Source organism: Rutilus rutilus (genome assembly GCF_951802725.1).
Source record: "Rutilus rutilus genome assembly, chromosome: 2".
Taxonomy (NCBI): domain Eukaryota; kingdom Metazoa; phylum Chordata; class Actinopteri; order Cypriniformes; family Leuciscidae; genus Rutilus; species Rutilus rutilus.
This window is the reverse complement of record NC_140210.1, coordinates 33868479-33874840: the sequence shown is the minus strand read 5'-3', so window position 1 is coordinate 33874840 and position 6362 is coordinate 33868479.

Genomic DNA, 6362 nt, shown 5'->3' with positions numbered 1-6362 from the left:
GGGTCAGCTGCAATCTTACCTACTCGCCTCAGAGTCCTAGAGGCGTATAGGTCCTGAAGTGATGGAAGATTGCAGCCAATCACCTTCTCTGCCAAGCTAATAATACGTTGCAGCCTGCCCTTGTCCCTGACGGTAGCAGCATTGTACCAGATGGTAATGGAGGTGGTGATAATGGACTCAATGATGGCGATATAAAAGTGCACCATCATTTTCTTAGGTAAGCTGAATTTCTTCAGCTGCCGCAAGAAATACATCCTCTGCTGAGCCTTTTTGATGATGGAGGTGATGTTCAGATCCCACTTAAGGTCCTGGGAGATGATTGTACCCAGGAAACGGAAGGAATCCACCACGGTGACTTGAGAGTCACACAGAGTGATGGGGGAGGGTGGGGCTGTGTTCCTCCTAAAATCCACAACCATCTCTACTGTCTTCAGAGCATTGAGCTCCAAACTGTTTTGGCTGCACCAGGTCACCAGATGGTCGATCTCACACCTGTAGGCAGACTCATCACCACCAGAGATGAGCCCAATGAGGGTGGTATCATCCGCAAACTTCAGGAGCTTAACGGTCTGGTGACTGGAGGTGCAGATGTTGGTATACAGTGAGAAAAGGAGGGGAGAAAGAACGCAGCCTTGAGGGGATCCGGTGCTGATGGTCCTAAAGTATAGTATCTAAAGAATAAGTACTATAGTACCTAATGAATAACTACTAGTATCTAATAAATACGTACTAGTCACAATTGGAATACATACTAGTCAGAACTGAATAGTTGATATCTGAATGACAGATCCCCATAGAAGTCAATGGCAAAAAAAAATATTTGTTACTAGTAACAAAAGAATAATTACTAGTCACTATTGGAATAGGTACTTGTCACGATCCACACACGGGAAACAGGGGTAAGATCCAAAAGCAGTTTATAGGGTAATCCGTAAATCGTAAACCAGTCCAGGCAAGGATCAAAACCATATAAGCAATCCAAAAAAACAAGAACAATACCGGAACAGGCAAGAAACAGTAACAAAGAAGTGGTGTGACAAATAACAAGGACTCCGTTACAAACACTAAAACAGACAGGGTATAAATACACACAGAACTAACAACCATGATGGGGAACAGCTGGGTACAATGAACAGTGATGAGTGCAGACAAGGATTGTGGGAAATGCAGTTCCTAATGAGAATGACACCGTGGGGGAAGGGGACCTCTAGTGGACCCCAGGGAACATAACACAACACTGTGACAGTATTAGTATCTAATGAATAAGTACTAGTATCTATTTAATAGGTACTAGTATCTAATGAATAAGTACTAGTATCTAATAATAAGTACTAGTAACTAATGAATAAGTACAAGTATCTAATAAATAAGAACTAGTATCTAATGAATAAGTACTAGTACCTAATAAATAAGAACTAGTCACTATTGGAATAAGTACTAGTATCTAATAAATAAGAACTAGTATCTAATGAATAAGTACTAGTATCTTTAAAAAGGTACTAGTACCTAAAGAATAAGCACTAGTATCTAAAGAATAGGCACTAGTACCTAAAGAATAAGCACTAGTAGCTAATGAATAAGTACTAGTACTTAATGGAATAGATACTAGTATCTAAAAAATAAGTACTAGTAGCATGAAAATAGAGACTAGTCGGTTTAAATGATTAAATGTTAAAACGGCTTGCCATATCCACTTGCACTCTCCAGAAGTGACTGCTGGTTTCTCTGTCCATCCCATTCTAACACAGATTTCGCTTTTGAATAAAATTGCAGCTGCATGACTGCAGCATGACCCAAGCCTGAAATTAAATCACATATAATTTACATGTCAAACCATTATCCTTCATGAGTGGGTCTTGAAATTAACACTTGTTCTCAGCAAATGGGTCTGCAGGTAAGACATAGCTACAAACTAAATACTAAATACTAACATGCCTACTATGTTTTTTTTTTTTAAGTTGGCTACTATGTATGCCTGTTCTAACCGTGTGCTATGTGTCTTAATGACATGTCCGAGTTATTTTTATTTTATTTTTGACCTCATCACGCACTGACGCGATTTCCACGCATCTTCGCGCTAACTGGTGAAATGACAAACACACGTTTAGTTTAGCAGTAGCTACCCTAGAGGAAAGGTGACGGATGCAGGGTATAAGTGATTAGTAGTCGTGACAGTTTTCTAGGGAAATAAAACCATCAAGTCAAGGAAATCAGTCTACAGTGCAGTACAGTAGGCTCTTAGTTTTTCTCACGTGTACCCAGTAAACACAGAACGTTACCCTAACGTTCCCATATGGTTATTTTTTTGGCACTGTCTTTGCCACCACAGGAACGGGAACAGTACCATAACAAACTTGTTTTAGTTAATGGCGATTGTCTGCCTGATCCCGAGCTCATAACAGAATGGGTAGACAACGTCAGCAAGTGGCCAGATATTCACTGGCCCGCCATATACAGCTATCTGCTGGACAAGCCGAGCGAGTCTCCGTGACCCAATTATCTCCACAAAGTAAACAAGGACATCGACACAAAATTCTGACCTGTATTCACAATTAGAGGAATTATGGATAATGGACAGGCATATGTGTTTATTTTGCTTTGACAAACAGAATAAAGATTATTTTATGTGATAATTGACAGGATATGAGCTTAATTAGTATTTTAAATGTACATGGCAGGAAATCAACACCGGAAAATTTATGGTGAATATTCTATGTCCAGTACAACTTTTTACTGAAGCATTTCTAGAACTAATTATTGATTTTTAATCTATTTAGATTCCCTACAGTCAGGGTGTTACCCAGAGGACCATTTGCCACTGAACCTGACTGAGACACACCTGAAAGTGGCATTCATGAAATGAGATGTTAATTGCACAATAATTATGACATAATCCTAATGTCAAAGCCCTGACATGCAAAATACTCCACCCAAAAATGTCATTTCTCTTATAATTTACTCACCTTAAGATAAAACAAACAAATATTTTTTGAAAAGTAATGCATTTCTGTGAGCACATAAAATGCAAGTGGATGGGTCCCTCAAAGTTCATGCTTCAAAAACCACACAAAGCAAACACGGCAGTATTCCATACGATCACAATTGAGGAATCAATGTCTTCTGAAGCGAAACGATAGGTGTGGATAAGAAAAATATTTTAAACTATTTAAACTAAACCATTCCCTCCGGCAAATGGTTATACACGGGTTTATGAGAGCATCGTGAAGTTCTACATCAGCATGAAGCTCATGTGAGTCTAGTTTCAAGTCAAGTTTCTCAACGCGCTTACATCACGCTTCACAACATGCTGACATTTCCATCAAGCATAAATTTATGTGTGACAGGTTTCAGGTAAAGATGATAACATCAGATAAATGATTCAGTAGAGCAAATATTTTAGCAAGAGCTTGCTGCCAGTCCTGTTCTCTTCATTGTAAGTCAAATGAGTCAGATTACTGAGACTCTCACCCTTTGGGCCCTATTTTAATGAACTGAAACGCAAGTATCAAACTTGAAACTCAAGTAACTTTGTGGGCGGATCTCGGGCACTGTTGCTATTATACCAGCGGGATAAATTACTCTTGCGCCCGACGCATATCTAAAATGGGTTGGTCTGAAGTAGCTACATTAAGGCCCTTTCACACCGGATGCGTAACGAAAAAGCGAATAGTTCGTGTGCGAATAGTTCGCCTCAAAACCATTCACATCAGCTGCGACGCGAATTTGCGACGTCTGTGACGTTCAGAGAGCTTCAACATTCCAAAACTTTCGCGCCGACAGCTGAGAAAACATGGACACTTCATCATCATCATCCAGTGAAGACGAGCTTTTCACTTTCTTTAAAAGACAGAAAAGAAGGTTTTGGGTGCACACAATCTTAAAGAACAGTATGGAGAGAGAATTGTGTCTTTATTACATGCGAGAAAATAAATGATCTGAGAGAAAAAAAAAAAGTTTGAGAGAAAAACTTATCACACTGATAGCAAAAAAGCATTTCATGAGAGAAAAAAAAATATTTGAGAGAAAAGGTTTTCATACCAATAGCAAAAAATAATAATATTTGAGACTAAAAAAAGTTTTGAGAGAAAGTATTTTCTCATAGAACATAAAAAAATTATTTCTGAGAAAAAAAAATCTCTCTCAAAATATTTTGAAAAAAACTCTCAAATATATATTTTGCTTTCACTGTGAGAATTGTGTCATGGGCGGGGCCACGTTATATTGGCCAGTCGGGTGAGCATCGTCTTGTCTTGGGAGTCGAACTGAATCATTACACCATTGTTCGGTTCACCGGCATAGATGCCGCCTCTGCCTTAGTTGAGCACAGACACTCCAATGTTTGGGTAAGATGATTCACGGTGATCATATGCCTGGTTCAGATTACAAGATTTTTGTATCTGTTACGATAGTCACGGTGTCAGATTACACGATTTTGACTCCTAAAAGTTTTGTCATGTAGTGGATGGACAAGAAATATGTCAGACTACACGTTGCTTTCCGACCAGTCACCGCGAGCCGTCTCACGCACACATTCACTCGCACATACATGCACTCACTCACATACACACACTCTCACTGTGCTCGCTCGCTCACACACACACACACACACACACACACACTGTAGCTCACTCACTCACTCGCGCACACACAATCGCTCACTCGCACACACACAATTGTTCTCGCACGCGCGCACACACACTGTCGCTCACTCGTCTCGCTCACATACTCACTCTTGACGAAACACGTCGTGGAGGACCGATAAGCCGGGTTTTCGCCTGGGAAGCTCTATAGAAATCTGACACTCTGTTGAACGAAGTTAAACTGAGAGAGCGTGCCGTTCACAGACACCAGAATGAACGAGTTCACAGCATCATTCATCAGGCAGTAATACAGTAGGCTACTTTCAGTTCACGTTCACCCAAAATATGAACGAGTTCATGAACTATAGTTCAATGAACGCGTTCAGGCACAACACTGATAGTGCTCTATATAGCCTACCTATAGTGAGAGATACAGATGCTAAACACATTAATAACAATCATTTTAGGTTATAGTTCAGTTATAGGTTCAAACAGGAAATGTATCATATTGACCTTAAAACAAAATAGTTTATTCTGAGTCCGAGTAAAACTGTACAGGAGGTTGTATATGATGAACTAGGGCTGGGCCTGGGCGATATATCGGATGACATTGTTATGCGCATCTCGTCAGTAAAGCCGGTTCCTTGATTAGTAGTAAATCGCCATCGCCTGCTTTCAGATGAAGCGGCATTTAACACAGAGCCGTGGTTCACTGACAAGCTGAGCCATATCGCATTAATTATCGCAGGCAATACGTCCGTGATCATCTAAGATCACCGTGAATCATCTTACCCAAACATTGGAGTGTCCGTGCTCAACTAAGGCAGAGGCGGCATCTATGCCGGTGAACCGAACAATGGTGTAATGATTCAGTTCGACTCCCAAGACAAGACGATGCTCACCCGACTGGCCAATAGGAACGTGGCCCCGCCCATGACACAATTTTCACAGTGAAGCAAAATCCTGACACGAGAGCAAAGAAAAGCGTTTTGAGAGAAACACTTTTTTTTTTTGAGAAAATGTTTTCACACTGATAGCAAAATATATATATTTGAGAGTTCTCTTACGAGAGGTTCTCTCGTATTGCGTAAGTTTAGCTTACGCTACGGGTAAAGTCATCTTTTCTCGAGATATGAAGCCAAAAATTATCCTTAATTTTTATATCTTGTCAACGCAGTGCGGCAGCAAGCAGACCTAGAGCAGGCAATCTAGCGTGCTGATAGGCTGCTCTGCGGCAACTGCAGCAGCCTATCACTGAGCCCTTGGCGTGACGTCACGCCCAATGAGCGCGAGCAGCGCGCCTACGCGTCACGGCCCGAGGCGGGGTGTGGCAGAGGGTATAAATATGGGCTGAGAGGCTGCTTTCACTGATTTTTGTCTTTTCAGCGAGGCTCTACGCATCGCTGATCTCCGAGGAAGCCGCCGTTGAAACCAGCGCCTTGCAAGCCGAGGATTCTGCCTGAGGAAGCCGGCCGCCTTCGCCGCCTTCAGCAATCCCTGCCTGCTTCGCTATCCGGCGAATATATCCTTTTCACTATGCATTGTATTTCATGTAAAGCTCCGCTCAGCGACAGAGACCGCCATGTTATCTGCACTCTCTGCCTGGGACCGGACCACGCCGCCCTCGCCCTCGCGGCGGGCGGCTGTGAACTGTGCGAAGAACTGCCGATGTCGACCCTGCGGGCTCGACTCGCCTTGTTTGACGCTCCAGCTGTCTCTCCGTCTGCCTCCACCGGGCCGCGCAAGAAGAAGCGCCGCTCTCAGAGGCCACCGGAATCCGCA